This window comes from Vitis vinifera, chromosome 10 (assembly GCF_030704535.1).
Source record: "Vitis vinifera cultivar Pinot Noir 40024 chromosome 10, ASM3070453v1".
In the NCBI taxonomy this organism is placed as follows: Eukaryota; Viridiplantae; Streptophyta; class Magnoliopsida; order Vitales; family Vitaceae; genus Vitis; species Vitis vinifera.
This window is the reverse complement of record NC_081814.1, coordinates 4,547,717-4,567,859: the sequence shown is the minus strand read 5'-3', so window position 1 is coordinate 4,567,859 and position 20,143 is coordinate 4,547,717. Positions and strand designations below refer to the sequence as shown.

The 20,143-nt window shown below is 40.6% G+C and overlaps 1 pseudogene; it reads left to right on the top strand.

The window, feature by feature from the left end:
• The first annotated feature begins 7,189 nt into the window (after positions 1-7,189).
• On the top strand, positions 7,190-19,868 carry LOC104878302 (uncharacterized; annotated as a pseudogene).
• The last annotated feature ends 275 nt before the right edge of the window (positions 19,869-20,143 follow it).

Below are 20,143 nucleotides of genomic sequence, written 5' to 3'. Positions count from 1 at the left end.
ATTTTAAATATGCTCAAGAGATGGATCATGAGGAAAGATCAGAAGAATCAGAGGATTGGGGCTAAAAGGGCCAAGGTAGAAACCTCAAAGTCTGTAAGGGAACTTAAAAGGTTGGAGTGCTCCATTAATTTTAAAAGCTCAGGGCATGGAAGAGCTCTATTTAGAGAGAGTGGGGGGTCAGTCACTGAGGGCAAATGAAGTTAAGAATAATATCCTGGAATGTGAGAGGGGCAAATGATAGAGATAAAAGAAGGCTCATCAAATCTCTAATCAAGACTCAGAAAGCGGATTTGGTTTGTCTACAAGAGACCAAAGTCCAAAGAATGACGTCTAGTATAGTTCGGTCCTTGGGGGTGGGAAGATCATTGGAGTGGGGTGCTCTTGATTCTCAGGGCATGGCAGGGGGGGTGTTAGTTTATTGGGATATTAGAGTTCTAGAGCTGTTGGAAATGGAAATTGGGAATTTTTCAGTCTCTTGTCGATTTAAAAACGTGGAGGATGATTTCTGTTGGGTTTTTACAGGGGTATATGGCCCTGCTGTTGGGAGGTTGAGGGAGGATTTCTGGGAGGAAATGGGGACAATCAGGGGATTGTGGCAGGACCCGTGGTGTGTAGGGGGAGATTTTAATGTTATTAGATTGTTGGGAGAAAGGAACAGGATCTCAAGACTGTCGGCAGCAATGAGAAGATTTTCGGAGGTCATTGATGATTTGGAATTAAGGGATTTCCCTTTGCAAGGGGGGTCTTTCACGTGGAGGGGTGGGTTGAACAATCAGACTCAGTCAAGGCTGGACAGATTCTTAGTTTCAGAGGATTGGGAAGGTTATTTCAGTGGGGCAATTCAAAGTCTTTTACCGAGAATTGTTTCTGACCACTGCCCAATTCTGTTGGACTGTGGGGGAACGAGGAAGGGGCCTTCCCCTTTTAGGTTTGAGAATATGTGGCTGAAGGAAGAAGGTTTTAGGGATTTAATTAGGAATTGGTGGGTGGGATTCAATTTCAGAGGTTCCTATAGTTTCACGCTGTCTGAAAAGTTGAAAGCGCTTAAGGCCTGCTTGAAGGTGTGGAATAGAGAAGTATTTGGGAATGTGAATGCTAGAAAAGAATCAGCTTTGAAGCAGATGATGTTGTGGGATGCAATAGAAGGGGACAGGGTGCTGAATACTGAAGAGCAAAATTCCAGAAAGAAGGCTTTGGAGGAGTATGAGAAGTGGGTGATAATGGAAGAGACAGCTTGGAGGCAAAAGTCGAGAGAGTTATGGCTGAGGGAGGGAGACAGAAACACTGGATACTTTCATAAAATGGCCAATGCTCATAGGAGGGTTAATTCCATGGTGAAGATCAAGATAAATGGGACGTGGGTTTCTGAAGAAAGTGACATCAAGGAGGGTGTGGTTCAGGCTTTCCACTCTCTGTTGTCAGAAACAGCTGAGTGGAGGCCTAGATGCAATGGGCTGCAGGTTGGGGTCTTGGAAGGGGAAAATGCGACTATGCTAGAAGCTCCTTTCTCTGAGGAAGAGGTTTTTGGAGCTCTTTCGGATCTCAATGGGGATAAAGCTCCTGGTCCTGATGGTTTCACAATGGCATTTTGGCAATTTAGTTGGAGTTTTTTGAAGGAGGAAGTGATGGGGTTCTTCAAGGAATTTCATGATCAGGGCAAGTTCGTCAAGAGCATAAATGCATCATTTCTAGTGTTAATTCCCAAGAAAGGAGGAGCTGAAGACCTCAAGGATTTTAGACCTATAAGCTTGGTGGGAAGTCTTTATAAGCTGTTAGCAAAGGTGTTAGCTAATAGGCTTAAAAAGGTGATGGGTAAGTTAGTGTCCAAGTCCCAAAATGCTTTTGTGGAGGGAAGGCAAATATTGGATGCCTCGTTGATTGCGAATGAGGCGATTCATTCAATGCAGAATAGTGGGGGAGGGGGCATCCTTTGCAAGCTAGATATTGAAAAAGCATACGACCATGTGAATTGGAGTTTTCTCTTTTGGTTGATGGAAATGATGGGCTTTGGAGCTAAGTGGATCAGCTGGATTCAGTGGTGTATTGGGACTGTCAGCTTCTCTGTTCTGATTAATGGTACTTCCTCAGGTTTTTTCAAAAGTTCTAGGGGTTTGAGACAGGGGGATCCCCTTTCCCCCTACTTGTTCGTGATTGTTATGGAGGCTCTTAGTTGCTTGCTGAAGAGAGCAAAGGAGGGGGGGTTTTTGTCGGGGTGGCATCTCAGTGGTAGAGGAGGGGGGGGAGTGGAGATCACTCATTTGCTGTTTGCGGATGACACCTTAGTTTTTTGTGAGCCTTCCACTGATCAGGTGTCCTATTTGAGTTGGCTCCTTATGTGGTTTGAAGCAATGTCAGGGTTGAAGGTGAATTTAGACAAAAGTGAAATCATTGCGGTGGGAAGAGTGGAGAACGTAGAGGAGGTGGCGCTTGAGTTTGGATGCAAGGTTAGCAGGCTTCCTTCTACTTATTTGGGTCTTCCCTTGGGGGCTCGTTTCAAGGAGGTGGCTACTTGGGACGGAGTTGAGGAAAGGTTGAGGAAGAGGCTTTCTTTTTGGAAAAGGCAGTATATCTCCAAGGGGGGCAGAATGACCTTGATCAGGAGCACTCTGTCCAGCATGCCTATCTATTGTATGTCCCTGTTTCAGATGCCAAGAAGCGTGAGTTTGAGATTGGAGCGTATCCAAAGGGATTTTCTGTGGGGTGGTGGGGCATTGGAAAGGAAGCCTCATTTAGTGGAATGGTCTATTATATGTTCAGATAAACGAAAGGGCGGTTTGGGTGTGAGGAGCTTGGCGTTGCTAAATAAGGCTCTCCTTTGTAAGTGGAGTTGGCGTTTTGCGGTGGAAAGGGAAGCTTTATGGAGGCAAGTCATAAGTGCAAAGTATGGGGAAGAAGAGGGCGGTTGGAGGTCTTGTGTTGTGAGAGGAAGTTTTGGGGTTGGGTTATGGAAAGCGATTAGGAGAGGGTGGGAAGCGGTAGGCAACAATTTGGCTTATGCTGTGGGAAATGGTAGGAGGATTAGATTCTGGGAGGATAAGTGGTGTGGTGATGATAAGTTGTATTCCCTTTTTCCTTCTCTATATGCTATATCCTTGGATAAGGAGGCTTGGGTAGCGGATGTATGGAGTCATTCTGGAGGGGGAGTGTGGGCTCCTAGGTTCTCTAGGAGTATTAATGATTGGGAGGTAATTGAGGTGGAGCGCCTTCTTTTGAGGTTGCAAGGGAGGAGAGTTTACAGTGATGTGGAAGATGAAGTAATTTGGACTAAGGCAAAGGACAAAAGATTCTCAGTTAAGTCTCTTTACAAGGACTTGGACCCGGAAAGACGTGAAGAATTTCCTGCAAATATCATTTGGAATTCTTTGGTGCCGCCGAGGGTAAGTTTTTTTGTTTGGGAGGCCACATGGAAAAAGTCCATAACATTGGATCGTCTTCAAAGAAGAGGGTTCTCCTTGGCTAATAGATGCTATTTGTGTTTGGTAGAGGAAGAATCCATTGATCACATACTCTTGCATTGTGGGCTGGCCAGATGTTTATGGAGCTTTCTTTTCTCTCTATTTGGAGTTTCATGGGTGCTCCCCTATTCAATAAGAGAAGCGTTATTGGGGTGGCTAGGGCCTTGTGTGGGAAAGGAAAGGAGGAAAGTGTGGCGTGCAGCACCCTTGTGCCTCTTTTGGATTGTTTGGAAGGAAAGAAACAGTAGGGCTTTTGAGAATGTAGAGCATACGTTTCAGGGGTGTAAATCGGTTTTACTTTGTAATCTGTGGGCGTGGTCCAGGGGTCTTTTTGTTTCTGGTCCCACTTCAGTTGTAGATTTTGTTGATTGGATAGGCCATGGGTAAAGGTTTTTTTGTATACCTCCTGTATACTTAGGGGTGCTTCCTTGAAGTGCCTCTTTTCATTAATATATTGTCTCTTTATTCATCAAAAAAAAAATTCTACCATTGACCTCCATAACAAGATGATTAAAAATGTGTACCTGATATTAAAACAGAAATGAACTGGACAGTCCCAGAGATCGAAGGTAACTTAGCTGAGCAAATTGAAGATGCTGGAAACTGCACTCTAGGGGGGAGGCTACAAGACAAGCTCAGGTAAAAGCTGATGAAATTGCAAAGCTAATGAAAGAGAATGAGCAGCTAAAAATTGTAAATGAGGATTTGAAGAGAAAATCCAATGCAGCAGAAACTGAGTCTCTGCGAGAAAAACAAGCTGCTCCAGAATTTCAGATTGAGAAGTCAAGGGCACAGATTAGAGAGTTTGAAGAAGAGAAGAAATGATTGACAACCAAACTACAGGTGGAAGAGAATAAGGTGGAGAGTATTAAAAAGAGCAAGTGACAAGCAACACAAATCGAAGCTTGCCACTGTCAGTGACTCTAATGGCGCTGCTGATTCTAAATTCAGGTTAAAAGATTTAAATTTGAGAGTAAATATAATGTTTCTCAATTCAATAGAACCCACCAGTGGGCTTGTTTAGTTTGACAGAACACATCAGCAAGTTAGCATCTGACCAGCATGAATAAGAATCAGTGGGCTCACTTTACCTTGATTGTCCTCTTGTTGATGATCTCCAAGTGAATCAGAGGTAGCAAGTCCAGGTTTCAGAAAGGTTGGGGTAACTTAACGATGAGAGCAAGTGAAGAACCTACAGATTGCCTAATTGTTTCCAAGATTACTCACAGTTATGTTCCAGATTTTCAAGAATTCCATAAGCACTGTGGAGTAGGAAAAGTTGTTTCTGGTTATGTTTTAAATGTCAATAAGGAGCTTTAAGACATGCCAATAAACCGCCAAGGCGCCTAATGAAGGTTGTGACCTATATCTAGATGATTTTGGGATGCCCAGTTGCGGCTTCTGAACACAGGGACCTTTTTGAAGAGAAAACAACAACAAATTTCCGCAACAACCTCATCAGTTTCAACAGCAGTTCATTCCAAGTCAACATCAACAGAAGCCATCAGAATCAATTCCAGCAGATCTCCTCTGAAGACCGTTCTAGAGCACAATACCATTTTCCTCTTGCATCCTCCTGTTCTCCTCGTGCTTTTACGCGTTTTGAATTGTGTTTTCAAAATCGTTTTCATCCAAATAACCCTAACTTTAGGGAATTACCCCCAAACTCTTTCTAGGTATAAAATCCCAGTTTTAACATGCTATTTGCTGCCACTTTCCTTCGGGTATGCACTTTCAACGTTTTATTTGATTTTTAACTATTTTTTTGTGTTTTTCTTGATTTTCAATAAGCATGAATAAATTTCATAATTCCAAATCATGGAATTTATGGAACCAACTCATGCAAGATTAATTAGGGCTTTGGTGGGGGCTCGACATTCATGATACCTTCTTCAATATTGTTTGCTTGATATGTTGATTTTTTATTCTTCTTGATGATATACATGAATTTGTTTCGTATTTATTGTTGAGATGCTCTAGATTCCCATAGAGGAGTACTAGCTTGCTATCCAGGTACGCTCTCTTCTCATCTATTTTTTAGAACTCTATGGACTTGTATGCCGTTGATGACCATATCCATATTTGACGTGATTCTTGGATGTCTTGATATATGCCTGATTTGCTTGAATACCACAAATGTTGTGTGCTACATTTCTACACTAACTTTTATATTTTATGATAGCGCTTGAAGAGCAGTTCAGGTACGCATCCTCACTCTCCTTTGTTGCAATTTGATTGTGTTTGGCATGCCACTCTCTAAAATCACCTAGCCTATTTAGGTATCTATAATTAACTGATTAATTGCCACACTTCCCTTAACTTTGTCAGTAGAGACCTCTTTAGGGCTTAGAGGGGTGCTACCTCCTAGAGGTACCTTCCCAATAGGTAACCTAATCCCCGGACTTAGACTCGGGTTTTTCAAAGACACGCTTTTCCAAAAATTATGGAGTCATTTTTTTAGGGTTTTATTTCTTGTTTTATTTTCCCTTCAAAAATAAAAATAAAATAAGTGGCGACTCCAACTTTTTTCCAAAAACTAATTTTTCACTAATAAAAAGCGAGTCTCGCCGATCGAGTGGGGGCGCACGTGAAAAATGCGGGTCCACACTTGTGGGCCTAGTCTTGTTTGCATTGAATTTGACAACTGGGATTTTTTATCACGTTGTCTTTTTGCTGAAAAGTGAGTAGAGTCTGAGCTTTCCTCACGGGGAGCTCGAGGCATAGGCGTGCTTGGCTCATGAGGTCTTGCGTAGCGTGCTCCTGGGATAGCTCCTGTTGTCCCAGGATATATTGACTCCGGTTCTTGTTGAGGCCTTGAGTTTGCTACTTGGCCCCTCGATCGCTGTCGTCGCTGAGGCCCTGATGTTGAAGCCTGGATGCGTAACACAGCGTTTTCTTCTCTCAATCTTTCTGTCTCCTGGAGGAGAGCTTTTAGTTGTCTTTCGCTTGCCAACTGTCTCCTTTCGATGGCTAGGCGCCACTCAAAATTATCATCCTCTTCCCTACCAGACGACCGGCTTCGGGAAGGTGTTGCCATCTTTTTCAGTGACTGAATCAAAGTAAAAAAAGTTCCCACAGACGGCGCCAATGTTGTTACCTCGCGTCTTTGGTGATCCAGGTAGTTGACAGATGGATAGACGCGTGATCTCAACTCATAAAGGTTCTTGATCCAGTCGTCATTCCTGCAAGAAGGCATCCGGACAGGGTGTCCGGATGCACCCTCCGATGATATTGTTAGTCATGGTAAGAAAGATATATAAATCAGTTGGCCTTTTACTAGGTATCAAGAGGTTACCAGGGGATCCCCTTCTTCTTCGTGCGAAGGCATATATATACAGCTTCAGGGGTACTGTTCCTCTCATTAATGGTGAGGAGATATTTTATGTTGTGATGATGACAATAGGTGTCAGTAGGAGCATTATCACCCTACGAACGGCTGTCAGAAACCATGGTAGGTGATGCGGCTGTCAGAGATCGTGGGAAGTGATTATGTAGAATGATCGTGGGAAGTGACTTGCTGTCATTTCCTCTTGTCTTCTCATTCTGCAGGTGATGGGATGTGGGCCATAGCTGGCTGTCGTGATAGCGTGTAAGACTTGCTTTACTTTGATTGATGATTCGGATGATTATATCCGGGTGGCACATGCTTATTGCCCGGATGTATGGAGCGGATACACTATGAAGTTTGTCCGGATGTCTGTGCTTTGCCAGCGACGTTTGCTTTTCCTTGGATATGAGAAGTTGAAACGTCTTTTGCCTTTCCTTGAGGTGATCCGGATAGGAGAACTGCCTCATGCATATCTTTAGGGGAATCCGGATGGTGGTGGTTCGGATGACGATGCGTGCCACGTGTCATTGTGAGGTGCCAGAGGGAGGGGTCCCTACAGGATCATCTATGAAGCTCCTTCACTTCATTTTCTTTTGTATCTTCTTCTCCAATTACTCGGTTGCTCTAGACACTTTAGCTCCAAACCAGACTCTTCGTGATGGTGTTGAAACTCTTGTCTCTGCAGGCAGTAGCTTCAAATTAGGCTTCTTCAGTCCCGAGAATTCCAGCAACCGTTATATCGGAATGTGGTTCACCAATGTTCCGCAGCAAACAGTTGTTTGGGTGGCCAACAAAAACAACCGACTCACCAATACATCCGGTGTCCTCACCATCACCTCCAGTGGCAACATAGTCATCATGGACTCTCAGTCCGGAATCACTGTATGGTCTTCGAATTCTTCAGGAACCAGTCCGGTTTTGCAGCTATTGAACACTGGAAATCTTGTTGTAAAAGATGGTGGGAGTGACAATAATTCAGCAAGCTATATTTGGCAGAGTTTTGATCATCCATGCGATACTATATTACCGGGCATGAAAATGGGGTCCAACTTAGAAACTGGACTGGAATGGTATATGACTTCATGGACGAGTAAACAGGATCCATCTATGGAGATTTCACTTACAAACTCGACCATCGAGGCCTTCCGGCGGTAGTTATTCGTAGACGATCTCAGGTGCAGTTTCGCAGTGGGCCTTGGGATGGTGTTAGGTTTGGTGGGGGTCCTGAACTGCAACAAAACACAGTCTTCATACCTAGGTTTGTACTCAATACAACCCATATTTACCATTCCTACGACAACATTGATGACTCCATAATTTCAAGGTTCGTGTTGGACCAGTCGGGCTGGCTCCAATACCTCACATGGAGCCAAGAGGATGGGGATGGGTTCCAATTACAACACTGAACGCTAATGACTGCGATGACTATGAAAAGTGTGGTCCTTATGGTATCTATAACTTTGAAGACCAGTGGTTCTGTCATTGCCCAGATGGGTTCACACCCAAGTCGCCACAGAATTGGAACCAGCGGCAAACCTCTGATGGTTGTGTTGCTAGGACGCCATTGAATTGCAGTGCTGGCGAGGGATTTAGGAAGGTTTCAAGGTTGAAGTTGCCAGACAACTCGTATTTGAACATGACAATAAAAAGTGAGGAATGTGGGAATGCTTGCTTGTGCAATTGTTCCTGTGTGGCTTATGCTAAAACTAAGGTTAGCAGCTGCGTGCTCTGTTTTGGGGACTTGCTTGATATTAGAGCATACAGTGAAGGTGGGCAAGACCTGTATATTCTGATGGCTGCTTCTGAACTTGGTAAGTGTCTGTAGTATACATAATTCAATCTCAAACAACTCAAGAAGACCCATATCTGAATCTAACCTGGCTAGTGTAACAGGCTGTATGCAGATAATTGCTTCAGCCTTCAAATGGGATGGGGCATTGACAATAATTAAGTTCCTATATCTCCCTTAAGTCTCCTGTCAGGAAAAGATTTGAACCGAAGCTTTTGGAATAATGTGAAAGTGGTAAAGCCAAAATCATCTCACTGGGCTGTTTTTTTTTTAAGCTTTATTTGCTTAATGACTCCCCTATCTAGTTGTCCTTTTCACCCTTCATTCTCACAGACAAGATAGCTGGCCATTTTCAGAGCCATGACTCTTGCACCTATTGAAAAGTCATTGCTAACTTTTCAACATCTTGGCCCACAAGTAAATTGAAGCCTTTTCTTTTCTTAGTTTTGGTTTTTGTTATTAAAAAACTGACTACCAAAACTAATAGTCTGTGAGGTTTTTTGTGAAATATTTATCGGGCAAGATTAGTACACGTCTACCCTTCCAGAATAAAATGATCAGGTCAAAAGTTGGATCCTTGGAATAGTGGATGAATTGCACATTGCCCGTGAATACAGTCGGACCTTTTCTGACAAGCCTTAGGTCCCTGCTCTAGGCTTTCAATATCTTCTATGATTTTATATTTGTTTTAAGGTCAAATTAATCCTTTTTATATAGTTCAAGTCACACACCAAACCCCGAGCCAACAACATTGAGCCTACTTACAATCTTGCATTAATTTCTTAGGCCAACATCAAAGAGCCAACACAACTTCGGACATTTTTCTTGGAGCAAACAACAAATCCCAAACCTCATTCCTCTAGTCACCATTTTTTCATAGAGCAGCATTATTGCCAACCTAACTTGGGTGCTAAGGAGTTCTAACTGTGGACTTGAATTTGAGTTCCCTCCTTTCCATCTTCTTTGGATGCAAAATACAAGTGAAAGTAGATTTTTCAATTTAAACTAGCAATGCAACAAAATTGTGTTCCCTACACATTCTGAAAGCACAAACTTTCAATTCCAAAATCCAAAATCTTATCTAATTCAAAGTGGGAGTTCCTTAGCCATGTGTGAAAGCGGAAATGTTTTTCTTCTCCACTAAATTCATACTAAAAACCGACAAATGTGGTGGGGTACCTGATTAATTGAATGCTCATCTCTGTTTGAATTAAGAAACTTACAAATCTCTTAAGGCAACTGGCAAAGGCACCTAATTAAGTTTAGACCAAATCACCAACCTTTGAAAGAAAGCATAGTCAAAACCAGCCTAACTGATAGTTTGAAGGATTAATGATCTGAAACTAGTAGTTAGGAAAAACGCTTTTAATTAGAAACACTTGAGCTTCCTAAGTGGCTTTCATCCAATTAGTCATATACTTATTTTTTTTCTCTATTCATAAGCATATAAAATTTAAGAGGAATTTATTTATTTATTTATTTATTTATTTTCTTTTTGGCCTTTTTTCTGGTGATATTTTGAGAGATTGTGTTGTCACCCCCTTACAAATGTGTGTATTTTTGGATCTTATTTGATTATTTCCCAATTGGACAGCTGACACTGTGGAAAATCCAAACCAAGGTTCCAATCATGGCATTGGAGAGTAAGATCTAGAGCTGCCACTAACGACTTCTCTTTCACACACAAGATTAGACAGGGTGGTTTTGGTGCTGTATACAGGGTAATTTTCTACCACATTTACAGGAGTTCCAATGCAGAAGGAAAATTGAATCTTACCGTTTCATTTAATCATATGAAAAAACTACAAATTTTTGTTGGGTCTATTGGCTGATATCAATGGTTATGATAAAACAATTGTAGGGTAAGCTATCAACAGGACAATAAATAGCTGTGAAGAGGCTCTCTGAGGATTCAGGGCAAGGTCTGAAGGAGTTCAAGAATGAGGTTATCTTAATTGCCCAACTTCAACACCGGAATCTGGTTAGGCTATTGGGATGCTGTATTCATGGAGAAGAGAGGATGCTGATCTATGAGTACATGCCTAACAAAAATTTGGACTTGTTTATTTTCAGTTAACCCTCTCAACCTTTTCTATCTTTTGTTGTTTGCCTAAGGAAATATTACAGTATTTAACTTGAATCAAACTGCTCAGATCAAACAGGGGGTGCTTCACTTGATTGGGGGGCGTGCTTTGACATTATAGTGGGAATTGCACGAGGACTTCTTTATCTTCATCGAGATTCAAGGTTGAGAATCATTCACATGGATCTCAAAGCCAGTGATGTTCTCGGCAGTGAAATGAACCCAAAAAATTCAGATTTTGGCTTAGCAAGGCCATTTGGAGGTGATCAAACAGAAGCAAATACAAAGAGAGTCATGGGAACTTAGTAAGTACAGCTCTGTCTCCTCCTTCCTCCCTTTCTTTCTCACATATATTGCAGTACATGATATTTTGCTTTGAATGTTGCATGTAGTGGCTATATGTCTCCTGAATATGCAATAGATGGGGTCTTTTCAGTGAAGTCTGATGTTTTTAGCTTCGGGGTATTGGTTTTAGAGATAGTGAGTGACAAGAGAAACAGGAGATTTTATCATCCTGACCATGACCTCAACCTTCTGGGACATGTGAGTCTAAACTGACTTATTTCTTTCAGTCATTAGACCAATAGTTCTCCTTCTCTTGTAAATTTTCATCTTTTATTTCAAAATTCCAGTTTGATGCTAAAAAAACAAGTTGGAATTGTTTTTAGGCATGGAAACTATGGAATGAAGGCCGGGAAATGGAATTAGTGGATGTTCTAATGGAGGGTCCATTACACAAAGCAGAAGTGTTGCTCTGTGTTCAAGTGGGTCTCTTGTGTGTTCAACAACGACCCGAAGACAGGCCAACTATGTCATGGGTTGTTTTAATGTTGGACAGTGAGAATCCAATTCTTGCCCATCCCAAACAACCTGGTTTTTACACGGAAAGATTTCCTGTTGATACCGACTCTTCATCAACTGGGAAACGACCTGCTACTTCAAATGAATTAACTGTTACAATGTTACATGCCAGATAGAAAAGTGTCCCTACTCTCTGTATATTTCCATCCCAAAGCTATGACTATGTGCTATCAAATTTCTTTTGCCAAATTTCCTAAATGTATAAATTTCAGAAAAAAAATAAAAATTACTTCAATATTTGTTGTAATCATTAAATGACAATGGTGATTTTTGGCCAAGATTGAAGCTATACATCACACCTCTCCGCCCAAGAGCTGGGCTGACTTCTTACCACCACTATAAAAGCTGAATCAACGCCAATGTAACTTGAGGCCATCAATCATTGAAGCTAAAATCAACCTTGTGCAGTGTAACTAGAGGCCATATAAAAGGAAAAACATCCCACAAAATGCCAAGCAAGCATCGCATTTTGGTGCCCTGAATCAAGGTCAAACTCAACATCACTGGACATGGCTTTAAGTCTACCTCTGCCTACCATAAGAAAGTCAGGAGAGTGTAATTAGGTTGGAATAGTGAATAGTGTGAATTACTGCTTAAAGCTGCTGCATCTAACAAGACACAGAACGCAATGTATCTAGAATTGGCCATACCAAATATAACCTGCCAACTGAATATGACAAGTGATCGATTGGTTGGTTTGCGTTACAAAAACCCCTCATACGTACTTTTGAACTCACAGAAAAACTGCTTCTTCATTTCCAAATTAACAAAAGTTATTAGGCTTTTTTTCCCCTCGTAGCTGCGGAAATTCCAGCTACAAGTGGTGCATATCATTGAATTAAGTAGGTAATAAAGGCTGTGGGTCCTTAAAAGCCCGAAGGTAGACATTTCAATTTGGGCCAAAGACCCATATTTAAGGGCTAGCCAATCCCTAAACACCTGCCTTCTTCATCTACGACAACTTTAAATGAATTGGGTCCTATATGTCATGCGTCTAGAGTTCCAATGCAACAACACAACTTGTGCGGTGGTCACGGACTGGTACAAACAATTTGTGACATACAAGCAAAGTAGATTATTAGCATAGAAGACTTGGTCAAATGGAATTCAAGGATACCATGATTCGGTTACCCCTATTTGGATCCTACCCTATAGTCTAATAGATAGCACCTTAGCCATTTGGAAGGCATGACATGGACATGTGTGGTGCCATCTTGCACCCATGTGGGTCAAAGTATATTAGTGGTGGCATGCCTAAATTGAAGGTGTTGTGGCTTGGAAACTTACTCATGATAGATGGTGCAACTTCAAGAGAGGTATGCTGGGGATCAGAAATAAGGCTGAGTGGCATGAGTGTAACAAGACTATGCATGATGGACAATGAGTAATGCTATAAGAGCAAAAATTGCCCATACACTTTGTATGACTTGAGGGCATGGTGTATGACAATGACAACATACAATGTCTGTCACACAAATACTTAATTGGGCTTGACACGGTAAGTATTGGATGTTCATGTTTTAAGGCTTCTTACATTTTTGGAAGTTTAAGAAGAATTTTCCAATGATGAGATATTAATTTTTCTAGAATTTTTATAATTAGAGAAAATATCTCTTGTGTTTGTGAAAGCATCTATGATATCTCCTAGCAAATGGGAAATGATTCAAAAAATTCTTTAAAAAAAGGATGCCAATCATAGTCTCAATTGAAGAAACCTAAGGATGTGGACTACAACATAACATGGGCACACCTAGCCTCTCCATGAACAAGTGCAACATACCATTAAAACTTGCACACATCCTAATGCACAATGGCTTGGGCAAGGTATAGAAGCATGAACATATATGAAGTTATGAACGAACCATGATACCTATCAAATGTGGGCTGTCATTGAGAAGAGGTGAGAGACGGAAGATATAAATGCATAGATTGCACATGAGTAAAGCCGCATGCATGAGTCATGGGTATGACCAATGTCATGAGACCCTACAACACATGATGAGAGGCTCTATTACCAGCAGGTGTTAACATGGCAAGGTATATATAACCATAAACATGTGAGTGCATGTGAGCATGGCACGGGAGCTAGTTAGCTAAAGAATGTAAATTGAAGGAAGGGGAGCATGCAAAGATACATGGGATTGGTTGGTTGAGACATAAGGCATGGACTCGTGATTGACATGTGCGAGAAGTTATTTAGGTTACTGATGCATGGAGATGTGACCCCTACTTGTGGACATGGGATTATGTTGCAGAGATGCATTGACCACTTTGCAGCATCTAAAGCAAGGACAAAGTGTGTAGGGCATCGGGCAGCATTGGAGGAGAAGTTGGAAGCCTAGGAACTACCAAGACAAGTGATAAAGCATAAGCTGAGATGGATCTCCAAAATGTGGGCAACTCGTGAGGGTTTTAACTACCGATCTAAATATCATATTGTACAGGTAAGGCAAAAAGTCTCTCCATAGACTTCATGCATGTTTATTGTTAGTCTTGATTACTTATATGGTACGTGGAATAACACACGTTAGAAAGTAATTTCTTTTATATTTTGTCTTGTACATGTAGTTGTATGTGGGCTGCATTGTTATGGATTGACTAGATCGAGTCTTGGCATCATAATAAGAAAGATTTTTATGGCAAGTGAGTTCTCATGGCTCCATCCTGAGGCACACAAAGTCTAGATTCCCATGTGCTTGTCTATCAACCTTAATTACAAATTACATATTTAGTAAAGTAAATATAATTTTCAAATAAATAAATTAAAATTATCACAATTTTTATCTTCATGATTTTATAAAAGATGTCAATTAGTACAAAAAAATAAAAATTAAAAATCACTATAAATTTGTAACTTAAAAAAAAAAAAGAATTTACTTTATGTTATTAAAAATCACTTTCAAAATTTGTAAAGTCTGAGATAATAATAAAAATTTTAATATCCATTTTTTAAAACAATTTTAAAAAATCATTATCTTTTTGGAGTGAGGTTCTAATAATTATTATATTTTATATATAAGTTATTTTTCAAAAAAAGGGAAGCAGAAAATAACTCCCCAAAACACCTAAATTTATTTTTATTTTATATATGATTAAGTTGGGATGGCCAATAAAACTCAAATCAAATCCTAACTTTGAAATCAAATCTTAGACTCGGTCCTACTTAATTATTAGATGTATGCGCCCAAGCTAATGCATTTATTACTTCTACCAGCCACTCTTGGTCCACTTCACTACTCTGATTGGTCCACATTAATGTTATTAAACCTTTTGATGAGCCTGATAAGACAAATCAAAATCCGCTTAGAACCTGTAGGGAAAAAAGAGGTCACTTTGTCACAAATAGCTTCCTATTTTTAACAAAAGGCACCAACATATTCAAAATCTTGTTATCGTTGAGTTCATTTTCCTTTTATGATCGTCATTTTTAAAGCAAAAACTAGTTTCAATTTTCTTGATCGGGCACAGGCATGCTGTGTCATTGCATGGGCAGAGGGGAGCATTTTGGTAGTGGAATAAGTGTGTTTGAACGGCAAGATGATAGCGATCGAGCAGCATTTATGGGAATTCTGACTAATCAGTTGGCGTGCTAGGAGAAATGGAACCCAGTTTTTATGTGGCTGTGGAATTCTAACCATGGGGTCTATATTCTTCGTCCACGGCTTGGCCCGCTAATTACAATACAGGTTTCTGTCCAAATCCTACATTTCAATATAGAATTTATTCATTGCAGTTGTATGGATAACTCCCAGGTCTTCTATTTTTGTTGTATTGCTCCAGGATTTCCAATAATCTTGATCGACCATGGAGTTCCTTTCTTTCATGCTCTTCTGTTTCTTTTTCTTCAACTCCTCGGTTGCCCTCGACACCATGACTCCGAACCAGACACTCAGAGACCATGGTGAAACTCTTGTTTCAAATGATAAAAGCTTTGAATTAGGCTTCTTCAGTCCCTGGAATTCCATTAACCGTTACATAGGAATATGGTTCAAGAATGTTCCAGAGCAAACAGTTGTTTGGGTGGCCAACAAAAACAACCCACTCACCAATTCATCCGGTGTCCTCAGAATCACTTCCAGTGGCAACATAGTCATCCAGAACTCAGAGTCCGGAATCATTGTATGGTCTTCGAATTCTTCAGGAACCAGTCCGGTTTTGCAGCTGTTGAACACTGGAAACCTTGTTGTGAAAGATGGTTGGAGTGATAACAATTCAGGAAGCTTTATTTGGCAGAGTTTTGATTATCCATGCGATACTATAATACCGGGCATGAAACTGGGGTCCAATTTAGCTACTGGACTGGACTGGTACCTGACTGCATGGAAGAGTACGCAAGATCCATCCACAGGAGAATTCACCTACAAAGTTGACCACCAAGGGCTTCCCCAAGTAGTTCTTCGTAAGGGATCAGAGGTGAAGTTTCGTAGTGGGCCTTGGGACGGTGTTAGGTTTGCTGGGAGTCCCGAGATTAAAACTATTAACGGTGTCTTCAAACCTATCTTTGTATTCAATTCAACCCATGTCTACTATTCCTTTGAAGAAGACAATTCTACTGTTTCAAGGTTCGTCTTGAACCAGTCAGGCTTAATCCAACACATTGTATGGAACCCCAGGATTGGTGCGTGGAAGGATATCATAACACTAAACGGCCATGAATGTGATGATAACTATGACATGTGTGGTCCTTATGGTATCTGTAAGTTGGTTGACCAAACGATTTGTGAATGCCCATTTGGGTTCACGCCCAAGTCGCCCCAGGACTGGAACGCACGTCAAACTTCTGCAGGGTGTGTTGCTCGGAAGCCATTGAATTGCAGAGCTGGCGAGGGGTTTAGGAAATTCAAAGGGTTGAAGCTGCCAGACGCTTCATATTTGAACAGGACCGTAGCGAGTCCAGCGGAGTGTGAGAAGGCTTGTCTGAGCAACTGTTCATGTGTGGCCTATGCGAACACTGATGTTAGTGCCTGTGTGGTCTGGTTTGGGGACTTGAAAGACATTAGAAGGTACAATGAAGGTGGGCAAGTCCTTCACATTCGGATGGCTGCTTCTGAACTTGGTAAGTGTTTGCCGTGGATTCAACAGAGTTACCATTATAAAACAACTGTGAAATCTCAGTATTCAAGTCTGAGCCTTTCTATAGCAATGGCCAATTTGGCTTATTAGTTACATAGAAGGCAGGAGTGCAGATGAATTCTCCAGCTTCCCCCTGGCCTAAGATGTTGGGCATATGAGGGAAGGGAGTGGAGGCTAGGCTTCCATTCTGCTCTCATTCTTGTACATGTATCTAAAATTGGACTCTTATCAGAACTCTGGACCCTTGCAGCTCCCCTTGTTTCCTCATCATACCAACTGCACTATAATCACAAAACAGTCTGAACCCACTGGATGATATATCCAATTCAGTGAATCAGATCCATATAGAGGTGATAATTTTTATTCTCTATCAAAATTTTGAGACTCTGGCAGATCTTTTGGGGATGAAATAGAAGGGGTGATCAGAAAGCCAAAGTCAGCTAACTGAGATAATTCTTTTCTTTGTTTCTTATTCATTAAGTAGCATGCTATCTATTTGCTCTTTATACGCTACATGCTAAGTTGTTAGTGTGTTCTCTTATATGGTCAGACTCCAAGAACAAGAAAACCTTGGTGTTTCCTCTGATGATGGTAATTTCATCAGCTCTTCTGTTGGGTTTAGTGGTGAGCTGGTGTGTTGTCAGGAGGAGAACTTCTAGGAGGAGAGGTAAACATTGAACTGCCATTGCACTCTTTATTCAGTAGTTAATACCCTTTAAATGTTTAGTTGACAATGATAAAACTACACAGCCACTGTAACTTTGAGTGCACAATTGAACATTGGGTGTCAAACAATCACAACTTCTTTCTCAAAGTTACTTCGTTAACTATCTAACAACATGTCAGATATCTCCATCAAGATCTTTAATAACAGCTATCCATATAAATGTTCAGAAAGCAGTTGAGTTTCAATTCGGTAGCTGAATCCAAGTTCAGCATTCATTGAACCTGTGTTCTATAGATGTCAAAAGAAACAGAAATTTCAACCCCTCCCAAGTTAAATCCCAAATCTCTCATCTCAACCATGTGGGAGGTTTTAGCCACATGCATAAGGAAAATGTTTTCCTTGCCTGCTAAAGTTATACTAAGCAAACAGATTTGAGAGATATGTGAGACACCTTTGAATTGCAGGGAGGATGGATGAGCTAATGAGATCTATATAAGCAGTCTTGCTCCTGTGAAAATTTTTTGAACTTCCGATCATTAATGCTGCTGCCATAGACACCTTCTTGAGAGGATAAAGAAGTCCCTTAGAATGTCTTATCTAAGAACAGTTTCCTCTTTATCATAAACATTAGTATCCAAATTGAGTATTTTATTTGATCATTTTCCTATTTGGCAGCTTTGGGAGTAGATAATCCAAACCAAAGTTTCAGTCGGGACATTGGAGAGGAAGATCTTGAGTTGCCTTTATTTGATTTGGTTACCATTAAAGTGGCCACTAATAATTTCTCTTTGGCAAACAAGATTGGACAGGGTGGTTTTGGTCTTGTTTACAAGGTAATTTCCTATCACATCTTCACTGGTAATTGTAGTATGGAAAGAAAGAAATGGGCCTATTGGCTAATATCAACAATCATATGATAAAAAAAACTGTAGGGCGAGCTCCCAACAGGGCAAGAAATAGCTGTGAAGAGGCTCTCTGAAGATTCAGGGCAAGGTCTTAAGGAGTTTAAGAATGAGGTTATCTTGATTGCCAAGCTTCAACACCGGAATCTCGTTGGGCTCTTGGGATGTTGCATTCATGAAGAAGAGAGGATGCTGATCTATGAGTACATGCCTAACAAAAGTTTAGACAAATTTATTTTCAGTTAACCACTCTCAACCTTTTGATTACTTCATTGTTTGGCAGAGAACAGATTTTCACCTTTTGATTTTAAACTTGAATTCAACTGGTCCAGATCAAACAAGAGGTACTTCAATTACATGGCAGAAGCGCTTCGACATTATAGTGGGGATTGCACGAGGACTTCTTTATCTTCATCAAGATTCAAGGTTGAGAATCATTCACAGGGATCTCAAAGCCAGCAACATCCTCCTTGACAACGATATGAATCCCAAAATCTCGGACTTTGGCTTAGCAAGAACATTTGGAAATGATCAAACAGAAGTTAGCACAAATAGGGTCATCGGAACTTAGTGAGTACAAAATATGAAAATACTCTCTCTCTCTCTCTCTCTCTCTCACACACACACACACATATTTTGATATCTTACATTTTTTTTCTTTGATTGCTGCATTAGTGGCTATATGTCTCCTGAATATGTAATAGATGGTCTCTACTCTACGAAATCCGATGTCTTCAGCTTTGGAGTGCTGGTCTTAGAGATAGTGAGTGGCAAGAGAAACAGAGGATTTTATCATCCTGACCATGACCTCAATCTTGTAGGACATGTGAGTTCAGACCTGAATTTTGTCTATTTTTTCAAACTAGCTTCCAGTTGGATTCTAAAACCAGTTGGAATTGTTCCAGGCATGGAAATTATGGAATGAAGGGCGGCCCATAGAACTAGTGGATGTCTTCATGGAGGGTCAATCACCAAATTCACAAGTGGTGAGATGCATTCGAGTGGGTCTCTTGTGCGTTCAACTGCGCCCAGAGGACAGGCCCTCCATGTCATCTGTTCTTCTAATGTTGTTCAGTGAGAATCCAATGCTGCCTCCACCAAAGCAACCTGGTTTTTACACAGACAGATATATTGTAGAAACAGACTCATCATCAGCTGGGAAACAGCCCTGCACTCCAAATGAAGTGACTGTGACGAGGTTACAAGGTCGGTAGAAGACTAATAATATGATCCTATCTCTGTACAAAGTGCACATTTTTGCAACCATCAGGATAATAAACTCTGCTATATGGTATCATTTTGTGGCCTTGGACTTGAATTCACACATTTGGTAGTGATGCTGGGCAAAACACATACACTGAATATCACCTCATGGTCTCAACTCTATTTATGGTTCAGCATTGATAACAAAACAGCAATATGAATGTGGCTAAGAAAGGCGAGTCAATTTTGGGGCACTTATGCACACTTTAGATCACTAGGTGTAGAGGGGAAAAAACACACACCAACATGATTAAAGATCTGAACCAATGATCAACTGCAGGAGAAATAAGGTGACAATAAACAAGGTCCAAGCTCGGTGAAGATGCATAATTCAGCCAAAAGATGCATTATCTTAATAGCTGAATGTAAATTACTTCGGGGGGACCTAGAAATGTAAGATATATTGAATTTTATGAGAAACACATGAATGTTGTTATGTATTAGCAATTTCAAGCTAAAATTTCCATTGAGTACTCCTTAGTCTTTCAATTCAGCTCTCGAACTCCTGTAATTTTAAGGATGATTGCAATCCAAGATAGCTGCAGGAAATGGTGAGTGATTTGATATGGCAAATAGATTCAAAGTACGCATGATCAATCAAGTTTTAATTTATTATATTTTTATTAAAAATAAGATTGAATCTATGAATTTAATAGCATCTTATAAATTGAATCTGCAATATTTTTTTTAACAAAATTAAATTAAATTAAATTTACGTCTTG